Source organism: Equus quagga, chromosome 5 (genome assembly GCF_021613505.1).
Source record: "Equus quagga isolate Etosha38 chromosome 5, UCLA_HA_Equagga_1.0, whole genome shotgun sequence".
In the NCBI taxonomy this organism is placed as follows: Eukaryota; Metazoa; Chordata; class Mammalia; order Perissodactyla; family Equidae; genus Equus; species Equus quagga.
Window position 1 is genome coordinate 131,411,249 of NC_060271.1, and position 15,511 is coordinate 131,426,759.

The 15,511-nt window shown below is 55.7% G+C and overlaps 1 protein-coding gene across 1 annotated transcript in view; it reads right to left on the bottom strand.

The window, feature by feature from the left end:
• Nucleotides 1-6,132: 6,132 nt before the first annotated feature.
• Nucleotides 6,133-15,511, bottom strand: part of RRM2 (ribonucleotide reductase regulatory subunit M2) — a 35,024-nt gene continuing 25,645 nt past the window's right edge. Inside the window, exon 12 of the transcript XR_006888718.1 lies at nucleotides 6,133-6,288. The gene's annotated coding sequence lies outside the window, so the exon portion shown is untranslated. The remainder of the gene's footprint in view (nucleotides 6,289-15,511) is intronic.

A 15,511-nucleotide genomic window follows, 5' to 3' on the forward strand; every position in this document is an offset into this window, starting at 1 on the left:
CTATCTGATCCAGCAATTGCACTCTTTTGTGAACTCATGTTCACACAAAGATCTGCACACGAGTGTTCACAGCAGCTTTATCTGTAACAGGCAAAAACTGGAAACAGCCAGAAGTCCTTCAAAGAGTGAGCGGTAAACACGCTGGCCCGGGCCTGCCGTGGAACACGTGCCGCAACAAAGAACAAACTCTTGACCCGAGAGACAACCCGGGCTGCTTCAGAGAACGATGCTGAGTGCAAAAAGCCAATCCCAAAAGCTGCCACACTGTTTGAGCTCACTTACAGGACTCTCCCGTGATGACAGAAGTATGGAGATGGACAACAGACCAGTGGTTGCCAGAGGGTGGCGGGCACAGTGGGAGGGAGGTGGGTGTGGCCACAGGAGAACAGCTGGAGGGATCCCTGACACGTGGGGACTGTCCAGGGTCTTGACTGTGGCGGTGGATCCGCAAACCGACATGGGTGATAAAGTGCAGAGAACACCAGGGAATGAGTACAAATGACACCAGGGACATCTGAGGGAGATGGGTGGGTCTCCCTCCCAGGATCTCTCTGGCTTATTTCTTAGAACTGCAGGTGAATCTACAACTATCTCAAAATAAAAGATTTCACTTAAAAAGTAGTTATCATATGACGCTGAGTGAAAAGAGCTGACCACAAAATTTAACGTGTGTTATGATCAGTGCTCTTTTAAGACCCCCAAATTTACACGCCTCTACTAAAACTGGGCAGTGGCTTATCCCCTGACCCTGCACTCCTACAGCTAAATATATTCCCCAGAGAAATGGGGGCATGTGACCACAGACACGTGTGCAAGGTGAATAGCAGCTTTATTCACAATAGCCAATAGTCAGGGACAATCCCGATGTCCCTCAACGGCAGAACTAACAGACAGTGTTGTGTTCGTCCAACGGAATCGTTAACGCGGCGATTAGAAACACAGTCCAGCACTCTGCGCACGCTGACGAGTCTCCCTGACGTGATAATGAGCAAAAGAAGCCAGACGCAAAGGCCACAGACTGGCTTCATTCACAGGAAGTTCAGGCACAGGCAAGACCATCCCAGGTGGTGGTCAGATCGTGGTTCCCAGAGCAAGAGGTGGGATGGCCAGGAGGGGCCTGCGGGAGCCCGGGGGAGCTGTGACCTTCTCTGTCCTGATCCCGGTGGGGGTGCACGGGTGTGTATATGTGTGAAACTTAATCTAACCACACACCTAAGATTTGTGCATCCTGCTTTGTGTGTTGTATCTCGATAAACATTTTTAAATGAGAGAAAAAGCACTTACGTCTCAATTAAAGAGCAGAAGCCGGCCCAACAGCGTGTTAGCAGGGCTCTCTGTTTATATGTGGGTTATGGGCGTATTTTCCTCTTGCTTCTCTCTCTATTTTCAAATTTTCTCTAAAGTGAAGATGCATCACATAGGAGAAAGTTTACAGAAGCAGCAAGTGTTTTTGTTTCAGGAGAGTATTCAGCAGTCTCTGTCATTGAGGTCTTCTGGAAAGGGTGACCCTTTGGGAAGGGTTTCTTCCTCACTTCGCCCCCAGGCTATTGTGGGACATGCTTTCGTTGGGGACACAGAGCTGGATGAGCCTTGGTCCCCACCTGCCAAGGAGCTCATAGAGGGCTGGGTCTGCAAGGAGGCAGCTCGCAGACAGGCGATGCCCTCTGCAGAGGTCAGCGCTGCAGCAGGGCCACCGTGAGGGCATCTGGAACACAGCTTTCCCCAAGTGCCACGGTCTTAGCCGGCCCCAGCAGCCATCATAAAACGCCACAGATGGGGGTTTAAACAGCAGACATTTATTTCTCACAGTTCCGGAGGCTGGAAGTCCAACATTGCGATTCTGATAGGGTTTGGTTTCCGGTGAGAGCTGTCTTCCCGGCTTGCAGACAGCTGGCCACCTTCTCTCTGTGTCCTCACAAACCTCCCTCCTCCCACAGGGGGGCACTTGGGGGGCCTCCCTCACTTCCCTCCTACCTAAGGGGGGCCTCCATCACCTCCCTCCTCCCACAGAGGGGCCTCCATCACCTCCCTCCTCCCACAGCAGGGCACTCAGAGGTCCTCCGTTGTCTCCCTCCTGGCTCTCTTTCTCTGCCTGAGGCATGAGAGCCAACTCTGGGTGAGGCTCCAAGGTGCCCCAGAGGCCTGAGCCTAGGGGTGGTGAGCAGGGCTGCTCCTATCCACTGAGGGGCCTGCCCTGGGGGAGGAGGCGTAGGTGGGGGCTTCAGAGTGGAGAGCTGGAGCTGGGCCTCCCCTTGCACCTGCCCACGCTGCTCCCCGGCGACTTGCTGAGCCCGGGCATTAGATTTTCAGTAGCAAGAGCAGGTCAGCATTAGCCACTATCGTGCATGTTGGGGGTGGGGGCTGTGGTGGGGGAGGAAGGGGACCGAGAAAAGGGGAACAAAATCAAGGAAGGAGATGAAAGGAGAGAGAGAAGAGAGAGGAGAAAGAACACGAATCATAGGCAGCACCTCTAGATGCTTCTGTGACCCAGGCCGTCCAGGGAGCCCCCGCTGCCCCAAAGGGGAGGGGCTGCTGCTGTCGCTGTCCGGTTCTGCAGACGAGGAAACTGAGCACAGACAGTCTCAGTCACTTGACTCAGGACTCAACAGCAGCAAGTAGCACAGCAGGGCTTGAAGCAGCCAGCGGCCATGCCAGCGAGTGCCATGAGGAGGAGGGAGACAGCAGGATGGGGGGACGAGAGGGGCAGGCAAGGGAGAGGGGCAAGGAGACTCAGTCCTTCATTCACCAGGCGTTTCCCGAATGAGACCTGCCAGGCACTACGGGAGGCCCGTCGCCAGGGCCCAGGCTTGGTTTCACGCTGTGCTGTCGCCATGTTGAAATTCTTGATAACAGTTTCGAGCAAGGGTCCCCACATTTTATTTCACAAACTATGTCTCCAGCGCTGAGTGCAATAATGAAGTGCACACCCCAAGCCCCTCTCTTTCAGGGGATCATAGTCTAGAGGCCTTGTCAGAAGGAAGAGGGGAAGGGGCCTGAGCAAGCACAGGAAGTGAGCGTCTGCTGGAGACACAGGGCGGACTGGGGAAGGGCCCGGACTGTCCTTTAGAGCCAGAGAGGCATAACTCAATTCTTTTTACAATTTCATTACTGGGAAAAATCTATCAGCCCCAGGAGCATTCTGCTCACAAAATTGAGCTAAAAACAAAAGGGCATTCACTGTGCCTTCCCCGAGCTCTGAGCTGAGCCGGATTCCCATAAATCTTTGATAAGTAGAGAATGGAGAGCCTCGCTCAGCCTTGTCGTCGCAGCCTGCCCCGGGTCCTCCAGCTGGAGATGGTGAAAGGGAGAGGGAAGCAGCACGGAGGAGGGCCGCATGGCGCCAGCACAGTGCTGCCCTCACCTCCATCACCCCCTTAGCCCTCCCCAGAATGGCGTGAGGGAGGGATCAGCACTCCCTGTTTAGAGAAACTGTGAGTAACTTGTCTGGTGTCATGTGGCCAGTGAGGGGTTGGGTCAAGACCCAACCTAGGTTTGTCTGACTCCCAAACCCATGCCCTGTGAACTCGCCACGTCCCCCCCCACTCGGTATATTCATGTGAAAACACATTTAGCTAAATTCACGCTAAAATCCCTCAAAGGAGCCGTGGTACCTCTCATCTTTGGGCCTTGGCCAATGGGGGTGCCTCAGCCTGGAGAAGCATCCCCCTGCGCTCCCCACCAGGTTTTCTTCCCAAGTCTTTAGACATCCCTGAAGCGGACCTTTCTCCTGAGCCCTCCCAGACCCCAGCCCCCGGGGCGCAGGTGCCCCCACAGCCGGCTCCCTGTGCTCTCCTTTCCTCCTAACGCCACAAGACCGGGTTTCTGTCCAGACAGCGTCTGACACACAGCTGACACTCAATATTTCTTATTGAAAAACTATTTGAGGGATGTTGGCGCTGGGGAAGTGTCCGTGACTGTTCCTTTCTCTGCCCAGCTGACAGGCTGACCTGCTCTGTCCCTCATGAAAGGAGAATGTCATCCAGGGACGTCTCCAGTCCCTGGTCCTGACCCAACGCCCAGGACAGCTCCTCTGCGACTCCCCGAATCATAACTTCACTAAAGCCCTTTCAGCTTTGCAGGTCACCTTGAGAGCCTTGGCGCCCACTGGACGGCACACCCCGCCAGCGCCTGCCTCTTTCACGCTCAGGCCTCTGTTTATGAGCAAGTGCAGGAAGGCCAGGAGAGGCCTTGGCTAGACTGGAGGCGAGACTCTGGAGGCCCGACGGCTGTCAGGAGACGGGACGGAGCAGACGGACCACGGCTTCTCGGTGCAGAGTTGCCCACTCGGCTGGCCCCTCTCCCGCTTCGGTGCCTCTTCCCCGTGACTGCGTGAAGGTCGTTACTGGGGGGCTGTTTTTCCCTTTCCCGAACTCTATTCCATATTATCTCATTTAGTCCCTTCAACAGCCCCGGGGAGGGATAGGACAAAGGTCACCTGGGAGGACGCTGGGTCAGGCTGCACAGAAGCAGCAGAGCGGGTATGGGTTGATGCCAGGCGGCCCCGCAGCAGACTCGCTGCCTGGGGTCTGCGCGGGCCCTGCCACCCATCAAAAGAGTCTCCACCTGTGTCTGCTCAGGGTGGTGGGGCCTCTAGATGACCTCTTTTCGCCTGATGAGGCCTGGCCCCGGATCTCCGAGCTGCCTGCAGCCCCGAGGTGCTGGCCCCTGCCTAGGGGACTCTTTAGCAGAGGCTGCCTTTCCTGGCCCCTCCTTTGCACTGGTTTTTTAGAACAACCCTCCTTCTGGCGTCTGACTTCTAATCAGGCGTTCATCTCCTGTGCTGTTAAGGGGCTGTGGCTGGGAGGGAGCAGTCTCTGCTCTCTCTGCTGCTCGGAGGCAGGTGGGAGCCTCAGGATTTCTTCCAGGAGGAAGGCTGTTGGAGCGAAGGAGCAGGGAGGGGACAGAGAGAAACCCAGGCCTCACATGACCCACCTCGCAGCCGGGGCCTGTGTCTGTCCCCATTACAGGCCCAAAATGACTGCAGCCACCAAGGGCAGCCGAGCCAATGAGCGAGGCAGGCATCTCCTTGGCATCAACCTCTCTCTCTCCCTCACTCCCTCTCTCTCTCACACACACACTCACACTAGACAGGAAAACAAGACTGACTACACAGCCAATCCAGCTCCCCCTTCCAGCATCAGTGACTCATCCTGAAACCCCCTGGTTCCAGAGCCCACAGTCTGGGCTGGGGGCCGCCTAGTTCCCCCACCTGCGGAGATCCAAGCCAGCGAAGGGATTATTCAGCAATCTGGCCCAGAGACCCCTTCTCAGGAGAGAGGATATTTGTTTCCATGATAAGCAAGCCAATTCCCACATCATGATATATTTATGTTCTGTGTCTCCAGCCACCTGCTCAGACTCAAAAACAAATTCCAGGTTCCAGCCAAGGAGGAAATGTGACAGTTAATTGGGGAAATTGCAAATAGGTCATTCTAGAAGGTGGAAAGAGTGACAAGGGTTCCTGGCAGGCACAGGAGCTCACAGCTGGGGAGTCTGGGGGTTTCCTTAGAGCCGGGGAGCCTGCAGAGAAAGGCAGCTGGCATCCCTTTCCTCCGGAAAGTTCGGCTAAGCCCGGGTCTCAGGGCGCTCCCCTGAGCTGGCCTTCGTGGCAGGAGCCAGGGTGGAGCTCCCTGTCAGAGTAAGGAAGAGCTGGGCAGAGCCTCAGGGCAGGGCTGGGGCTGCTCCTCTGGTCTGGCTCGCTTGGGTACCAGAATTTGAATTACAGTTAGCAGGTGGGACCCCCTCAGTCTCTGTAAACTGGATGTCAGCCAAGGCCTCCTGGGACTCAGGAGCTGGGACAAACTGCCTCCCGTCTCCCTACCTCCTCGTTCACAGCCTCTCCAGGACTCCTTCAGATCCCCGGGGCTGCATCCTCCCGGGCCTCAGCTTTTGGGCTCCTGCTTCCACCCTCAGAAATCCAGGTGTGAAACTCAGCTGTCCTTCGAGCTCAGAAAGCTTGAACTTCAAGTTCATTCACACAGAGCGTTCAGGAGCTGGTGGACGTCCAGGGGACTATGAAAGGGAAGCTGGCACTGGGGCCGTGCCAGCCCACTTAAAAGCAGCAGCAGGCCCCGCCAGTGTCAGAATGCCCTCTCCTGGGAGCACCCTGGCCTCCACCCACAGCCCAGAGCCCACAGCCGGGCCCACCCCCCATCACACTGGCCTTTTCATCTTTTACTGTCTGTGCTGCAAAAACCAGAACTCATCTCCTGCAGAGCGTTTCTCAGTCTTCTCTGCTGAGTTGGTCCAGGGACATCCAGGCCTCCGCGTCATGTATGAGGGCACTTCCTGGAACAAAGACAGTCACCTTCTTAGGAACAGTTCTGGACCCAGTAGCTAATCTAATACATCTTCCCTCTTTTTGGACGTCTAAAATTATACTCAAAAAGGGTGCTTCGGGGGCTGGCCCAGCGGTGCAGAGGTTAAGTTCGCACGTTCTGCTTTAGCGGCCTAGGGTCTGCTGGTTCGGATCCTGGGTGTGGATCTATCCACTGCTTCTCAAGCCGTGCTGTGGCAGGCGTCCCACATATAAACTGGAGGAAGATGGGAGTGGACGTGAGCTCAGGGCCAGTCTTCCTCAGCGAAAAGAGGAGGATTGGCAGCAGATGTTAGCTCAGGGCTAATCTTCCTCAGAAAAAAAAAAAGTGTGCTTCAACTCGAGAATTTATAAAGAGAAGTGAGGCACTGGGGCCTGGAAGGCTGAGTGCTGACTAATGAATGAAGTCGCGGCCTGTGTGGAGCGCCTGCTTTGCGCCCGCGCTGGGCCTGGTGCTGGGAGCTCTTGCCTAAGGAGCCCAGGCGCAGTTGCACACGTCAGCTACTGGGGAAAGGTGGGATTGAAGGATGGAAGAGGTGGGCGAGTGGGTAGAAGGAAGGGGACAAGAGGAGAGAAGGGAGCAGGGAATGGATAAACAGGAAACGGGCTGGAAGGTGAACCCCCGGGCCAGCTCAGAGGTCACCGACCTTTATAGTTGTTTGAAGGGGGGTGGGGTATAGTTGTTGAGAGTGGTGTGGGGACCCACTCTGACGCCCAGAGTTGGTGCGAAGATTATTTTAAACCAAAGACATTTGAGATTCAACAGGTACCCAAGGAAGCCTTTCGGGAGCTTCCCTTATCTGATTCAAGGCAGACACTTCTGGCAATGAAACTGCCATAAACGCCTCCCCATGAGGTTCCACCGGGAAGGAAAGGAGAAGACCATCCGCATAAACACCACCACCACCACGGTCTGAGCTCCCGGTTGTCCCCTGAAAGCCCATAGTCCTTCCTAAAGAAACCCAGTGTTCTTCCTGCCCTTCCCTTTTCCCTATGAATCTAGGTGTGTAAACCCCTACGTCTACTTGTTGAGCCATTTCTTTCGTGCACTTCATATGCATATAAACTGTATCTTTTTCTCCTTTATCCTTTCTCCTGTTAATCTGTCCATGGTCAGTTAAATTTGCAGGCCCCAAATGCTGAACCCAAATGCATAGAGGAAGAGTTTTCCTTCTGACAGTTTGCTGTGTTGCTTTGAGACATGTCTCTGAGAAAGCCCTGGGGACAGTTCCTCCGGGCAAGCAGGCACGTTGACTAACGGGTTTATTAACCACGCAGAGGCAGCAGGCCGCCACGGCCTGGTGTGGGAAGAGAGCTGGAAACAGCCATGATCATCTTCGATTTAGAAAACGGGAATGGGCAGGCCATAAACACTTGCCATGAGGAACTCCAGCTGGGAAAGTGTGATCCAAGTACACGGCTTCCAGGGCTGGGGGCGCTGCTCCTGATCCCACATCTCGCACCTCCGTCCAGGCTCACCTGACAGCCAGACAACCCGCCTCCTCTCACCCTGGCCAGCACGGCCAATCCCCACCCCCCATAACCCACAACCCACGCCCTGGTCTGGGGACCCTGTCCCTGGGCTGTTACCAAAGCAAGAGCAGGTCCACTTCCTGGCGAGTTAAAATCAGACTCTGGACCAGAAGCAGTTGTCACACAAAGTAAACTGACTTGAGCAAATAGAAGCCCACACGGAATCATTTGCAAAGTCATGGTGTCCGTCCGCAAACACGGGAAAGCAGGGGTCTTTTATTTCGGATGGGGAACGAGTACCACAAAGGGAGAGGTGGGCATTCGCTTGTGCAGGCTCAACTGCACCACAGGCTTCCACGTCCACTGCAGGTTCTGGTCACAAGGCGTGAGCTCCTCCTGGAGAGATCTTAGCACTAAAACGAGGCCAAGGCCACAGGCGTTGCCCTTATGGTGGGGCTTGTCTGTTCAGGGTGGTTGGTGACTGCTTCCCAAACAGTTAAATGCTTCCGAACCCACCCTCGGGTCCCTCCGGGCGGTTAGTGACAGGGTCACAGGTCTCAGCTCCATCGGGAGAACTTTGGCTGCAGCCACTTCCCCCATGAGAACTGGCCTACCCTATCACGCTCCCCAAGCCTTCCACCCAGGCTCTTGGCTTCCGTGCTGCCTCCACTTCCTGCTGGCCCGGGGAGGAGAGCGGAGAGGGGCAGAGCTAGGAGGCAGGAAAGCCGAGGGAAGAGGACCTTCACGTTGGTGTGTTTTGTGTCGGCACCCAGCAGGGCTATGCACTGCCCGTGGGTGTAGAAGACCAGCAAGGCAGGACCTCGGCCTTCGCGCCCCTGATGCACCCGTGCACCGCCCCCCAAACACAGACCCACCCAGACCCACACCCACGGCCCCCAGGCCAGGAGGGTGCTCCGCCTTCAGGGGAATTCCAGACCCTGCCCTTCCCCATCTTGCCACCAGCTGTGTCAGGCCTGCTCAAGGGCACTGCTGGCATTTACCACCTGGGTCTGGGTAGGGAGGAGGGTGTGTCAGCCCCCTGCGGCCTCAGGGCCAGAAGGTGTCTCGGGCTGAGCAGAGAAGTCCAGGAGCAGGGACCTGCCCGGAGAAGACTCTTCCCAAGTCCATCTAGGGGGTCCATTCCAAGTCCAGGCACTCATTTCTCCTACGTCCATTCTTTTATCTGACAATCATTTCCTGAGCACTTACTGTGGGGCAGTGCTGTGGTAGACCCAGGGAGGCCCAGTGGAGATGGGCACAGGGGAGGGACCTCCCCATAATCAAGTCCACGGCAGGGGAGATGCTCCAGGGGAGGCCAAACACAAGGCCGGAGAGCTGGGGACTTCCCAGAGGAGGTGGCGTCTGAGCCCCATCTTGAAACAGGCTGGGACAGGCCTCTTTGGCAGGTGTCAAAGTGTGCACCACACAGAATTTTACAGAATCCAGCCGAAGGAGGCATAGGCTCACGTTCCTGTTCTTAAGGAATTTGATATCATGCCGACATCAGCCCCACACAGTGCGGGGCAGTCCCTGCGCAGGCACACCCATTCCCTACAGGCTGAGTCGCCCTCTCCCACGCCCCCAGCCCTCACAGGACATAAAGCTTCCCCGGGGGGAGAGTGTGCACAAACTGGCACCCTCTTAACCAGGTTCACATGGGGGGGGCGCTTGGAGCATTGCAGGGTGCGGGGCACACACCCCATCAGGGTTCAGTGGGAAGCACACACGGGCAAGGCACTGTCCCAGCCCTGGGGCCTCTGCATGGCTGGAGGGGGCAGTGGACAGGCTGGGGCTCCAGAGTCCACCGAGTGAGCCTTGGTCCCCAGCACCATCTAGCAGGCCTTGGCTTCTTCAGCTGTAAAATGGGATCATAATTATCTACCTCCTGGGGGAGTTTGGAAGATTAAAGGAGACCCTGGACGCCAAATACCTTGCCTGCCGCCTCACTGTGCGCGGTGAGCAGCTGTCGTGTCCCTGACCCACCCCGACCCGGAAAGGGAGGCACCCTTTAGTTACACTGGCATCTGGGGAGGTTACAGAGCCTGTTAGGAGCCAGTTGGCTGACAGGTTGCAGGTTATCAGGAGGCTGGGGTGGGGGCAGTTGGGCTGAGGAGAAGGGGCTCTGACAGGCCCCTGCTGCCCAGCTCCCACAGCATCTCTCCTGGACAGGCTGCGCCGGCTCCAGGCCTTGCTGCCCTTGGGGCTCTGCAAGGCCTGGTTAATTTAGAGGAGTAATTTTAATCAATTAGATGAAGTGTAAAATAACTGTTCTGCTCAGCTCGGAAATGGGGCTTGTCGTCTTTAAGGCTTTATTGAAAAGGTATTAAGATGGAATTGTGTGCTCCCGGCAGGTGGGCAGTGGGGAGGGGCTGTGGGGGGAGGCTGGGCCTGGAGACAGCACCACTGAGCAGGGCTCCATCTGCTCCACGCGGCCCCCACCACACTCAGCTGAACCCGGGGTGGACAGAACTCCAGACACCCCATGATGCCCAGCAAACTGCCACCAGCTGCTGTATTCCCGCTGACTGCTGGAAGGGCTTCTTCACGCGGAGCCCAAGTCCGCCCCCACCCCCCGCCCCACCCAGCAGCACAGGAATGAGACACGACGTGGAGTCCGAACACGTGCACACGGCACATGGCTCCAACTAAACCCTTACTGGAGAAAGTCAAATGCATCTTTCCAGGTCTCTTTGGGGAAGAAGTCCCCCTGATTTCTTCACCGTTCCTCACGGGTCGTGTTTTCTGCTCCTTCTCCACCCCGTCGCCCCAGAGAGGATTCTAGTCATGATAACATGAGCACCTGGCGGCTTGGTGCCGTTTACAGAGTTTGTTTAACGCCATTATTTCATTTAGCATTCCAATATTTACCTCCCTTGTGCCCAGAATGAGGAGCTGGTCCCCTGCATCGTGTTGGCACCCCCAGTTAGCTTCACACGCCTTTCTTCCTGCACGGAGCAGAGTCCTGGGGCAGTCACTTCGGGGGCCCACTAATTGGGAGGTCCCACGTTTGGTCTCTGCCCTGCTCCCAGCCGGAAATTTCATCCCACGGGATTCGGCGAAGGTGCCCACTGAGAAACTTAGATGCCGGATCTCCAACACGTCCTGCAGAGTGTGGAGATGAGGAAAACTAACGAGTGCAGTGGGCTGCCCTCTGAGTGGGCGGGATGCAAAGCCTCTCATTCTAGGAGCAGCCAAAGGATAAAGGAATAAATGGAGGAAGCTTACTCTCTCCGCCGTGGCAGCCCGAGGCAGCCTGTCCCCATGTGACTGACTGAAAAATCTGAGGCTGGCTTAGCAGCTTCACACCCAGGTGGACCGCCAGGGACCAGAGGACTGGCTGTGGGGCCAGCTTCAAAGAGGAGCGGCCTCGCAGCGCCCTGGGCTCCCACAGCAGAACTGGGCACCTCCAGGGCCAGCACCTCTGGCCAAACCCACGTCTGTCTCCCAATGCCCTGTATTTGGAAGCAGCCCTGAGAGTTCTCTCTCTTCCATCCAGGGATGGTGTCCAAAATATTTAACGACTGTCATGGTCCAAGAACTGACCAGTACGGGTGGATGCCAGCCTGCCAGCCTTGCCAGTGAACGCTGGCTGAACTTGAGCCCCCATTCTCTCGTTTCAGCCACACACGAATGGATTTATCCCCACCTCACCTGCTGGCACATGTGGACTTTACAGTGTGACTCTGAGCTATCAAATAATAATGATGTTGCTAAAAGTAACTGAGACTTACCAAGTGCCAGTCCTGGTTCTGAGCCTATTAACGAGTTTAATCCCCATAACACACCTAGGAAGTGGGTGTGGTCATGATCTCTACTGAGAAACCAGGAAACCAGAGATGGAAGCGATTGTCACACACACCTGCTGAGCGGGGGGAGCCCAGATGCAGACTCAGCTCAGACTCTAACACCCTCTACCCCTCTTTGAAAGAAAAAGATGGAATGTGCTCGCTGGGCTCCAGTCAAAAAACATAGAAAAAGCACATACTCCGTTTAGAAACACTTCTGTCCAAATAGCCACACAGACACGCACACGCATGAGCACACACACACACACTTTGGTCATGGGGGAAAGGAACTTACATGGACCCTACTTTCGTGATGCTGAAGCAACGCCAACGAGCATTTCTCACCCACTGGGTGTCACCACTCGGCACTATCACCCATTTAGTTAGGAAATGGTGACTCAGAGAGGTTGAGGAACGTCCCCAACATCACCGAGCTAAGAGGCCAAGCTGGGATTTGAACTGCCCCCTCTCTGGAAGCCCACAAGGTGCTTGCATTAGAACGAGAAACTTTCCTCTGACCCAGGCTGGAAACGGAGCGGGAGCGCGGCGCAGAGGGTCGGCCAGGGAGCAGGGTTTGCACTGGCCACAGGAGCGCTCTCTGCAGGCCCTTCCGCACCATCTGCTCAGACCCACAGCTCCCACCTGTCATTCCGTGAAGAATGGGCTCCATCTGCTTGCTCTGCACAGCCTCAGCGTGCAGCCTCAGGGAATGGAGCCCCCAGGGGTGGGTGGCTTGCCCAAGGTCATGGAGCCCAAGGAGAGCCCTCCGGAGCCCTCCCTGTCCCGGCTGGGCCTCTGCTCCTGCCTGCCGATGCGGCTCCTTTCTCCCGTTTCTTCTCCCAACTCTGTGCCCCCTGGCTCCCCGGGGAACAGGCTGACATTCACCATGATTAGCTCGCTTCCCCCTCTCCCCGCAGCCAAGAGCTAATTGTCCTGATTTCCTTCCAAGAATGGTCTCTCTGAATAGCCTTCGCAGGCACAATTAGGCAGGTTCAGCCCGGCTTTCACACTCCAGCTCTGAAGAAATCAAATCAGCGAGGGAGGAAGCGGAGCCTCTGGGAGGTTCTCTGAGAGCTCCTTTGTGCGGGAACAAAGCACACGCATAATTACCTGCTGAGCTGATGAGCACTGGACCCTGGGGCCCTGCCTGCGGGGGGGTGTGTGGGGGGGGCCATGGGGCACCCCCCCACCAAGACCTCATCTCTCGCCCACTGAAGGCTGAGCCGGCTGCACCTGTCTCCTGGCACATGCTGTGGGGTGGAGATATCCTGCAGTCCCCTCCCTTGTCAGGCCTGGCCAGCTGCAACCACAAGACATTAGCCACTACCTGGAGAACCCCAGTCATGAGACGCTGGTGGAGCCCTGAGAGCAGCAAGTCCAATCGCCTCATTGTGAAGATAGAGTGGAGTGCCTGAGGCCAGAGAGGGGAGATACCCTGCCCAAGGTCACACAGCAAGTTCAGGCAGAGCCCCAACCAGAATCCAAGTCTTCCTGCAGGTACTCTGGCCTCATGCTGACCATACAGTTAGTTTAAGATACATGGGCATCTTGGCCAGAAAAAAGCAGGGGCTTCCAGGCAAATAAAGAAAACGGTTTTTCCCGACTATACTGGTGCATGCATCAAGTTGTCTACAGGCTGAGGAATCGGTTGCCAGTAGCTTTCCTGGGGATGGAGAGGTTTCCTTTATCTCCAAGTGGAGAAACCGAGGCCCAGAAGGAACCGGTCCAACTCACACAGCCAATAAATGGCAGAGCTGGACTCATTACACAGCCCCTGATTCCTGGGCCAGAGCTCACGACTGACGTCAATTACCCCCAGCCCCCAAAATGCTCTATATGCAACCCTACTGAGGCAGCATCCCCATCGACTCAGGGCGCCCAGGCCACGACACGGCAGCTCTGGACCATTCCATGAACCAACAACTTTGTAGGGCCTCACAGCCCGAGAGGGGCCCGTCCAAGTGAGGGATCTGTCTGTAATCGAGCTCCTCCCCTCTGAGCTCTGTGCACCCCGGCAAGTCCCTCACCTCTTGGCAGCTCTGTCCCTCTTCTGTAAAATGGAGATGCTGCCCACCTCCTAGGGCTGGGGAAGGGTCTGGTCCAGGCTGCCGTGTGGCTCACATGCAGAGAAGGTGATGCATGTGTATGTTTGAGAAGTGCCCCCTTCTACACCGCCCAGCAGCCCTAAAGGCTCTGAGCAGTCCTGCGGGAAGGCAGCCTGCTGAACTGCTTCAGTCCACTGACCCCCAGGCCTCCTCTTCCTTCTGGAGCTGTTTTTTTGTGGTCGCACTGTTACAATCCAGCTTTGGAAAACATCCCTCTAAGACCTGCCTCTCTGCGAGGTCCTCACGGAAAGACCCTGAGTCTGATCTCAGTGTCACCAGTGCAGAGGCTGGCCCAGGGCTGTTGGTGGAACTGAATGGAAGGAGAAACCCGAGCAGGGTTGGCCTCAGTCTCCTGAGAATTAGATACAGGAGTAGACCCGAGGTGAACACTGTTAGCCAAGGGGAGCAGTCTCTGGAAGAAACAAGGAATTCAGTGAGGAAATCAATGAGGAGTGAACATGGACGCAACCTCCTGGGATCCTCCAGGAGTCTGAGATGCCCAGGGAGCTTTGCTCATTGTCTCAGCCCCCAGAGCACATGGTAACTACTGTTCACAGCTCTTCAACCACTCAAGCTTGAACTAAGGATGGCTCCACTCACTAGGGATGTGGTTCTTGTCCTGCTTGGGGCCATGACTCTTTTGAAAATGTCACCCACCCCCACCTCACCTCTCAGGACCAGATGTAAATAAAAAGTAAGGCCAGACTTGGTCCCCATTCAAAACTGACATCCATCTCTTGGCCCAAGAGTGTGATATAAATGACTAATTCATGGAAGAAGCCCAGAGACTGTCCCATCCAAAAGGCTAAGCCCCCACCAGGCCTCCAGGCATGGCTCTTCATGGGTCACTGTTCTAATTACTACTTGGTTCTCTGAAGGTGAAGGCACTGAGAGGGGCTCTCCTGGGCCTGCCCCGGTTGAGTCAGTGTGGCCTCAGCTTGGTCACAGCTGACCGATCGGCTGATTGACCCCGTGCTCCTGGGGAAGGAGGCTGCTCCTTGGAACCACGGAGCCATTCTCTCTGCTGGGAGCAGCCAGGCCTTGCTCAGGGCAGAGCCCCAGCCTGAGCTCCAGAGGCACTCGCTAAGCTGGTTATTATTTGAATTTAAATTCGCATAATGAGTTCAAGAGGCCCTATTACTCCAGACACAGAAAATGAAATTAGTGAGCAGAGACCATGCAATTGTACACTAATCTCTTCCTCTGGACAAGGAAGGTTAGCGAGGGAGGGCGCCAGATCCCAGGGCTGCGTCCAAACCCATCTGTGTCATCACTGCCCCGACTCCAGGCAGGAGAGGACAGAGGCAACTCGGGGACCAGCCCTTCACGCCCTGCTGCTCGGAGAGACAAAGATGTGCTGGGGTTGGAAAGATTCAGCCACGACCCCTTCAGTCTCCCAAAGCCCCCGAAGGCAGGCGGTGTGGAGTGGGGGAAATGGTGCAGTGGGATGACCCAAGGTTCCTGGGTTCAAATCCTGGCTCTGCCACTTACAAGCCATGTGACCTCGAACCATGAAGATGACTCAGTCTCTCACTCATTTTCTCAGCAACAGGCGGAGACCTACTGTTGCCAATTTACAGATGGGGAAACTGAGCCCAGAGAAGTTAAATGACCTGGATCCCTGAGCCTTGAGGGTTTTTTCATCCATAAAATCAAGGTAATCAATCCCATCTCAAAGGACTGTGACAAGGATTAGATACGGTAGCGTTTATGAAAATGACCAGCACGGTATTGGACACAAAGCGGCATGCAATGGCATTCTTCTCAGAATGCATTCATTCATTCACTTGCCACTCCTTTCATTCATTCATTTATTTATTTATCCCTTCATT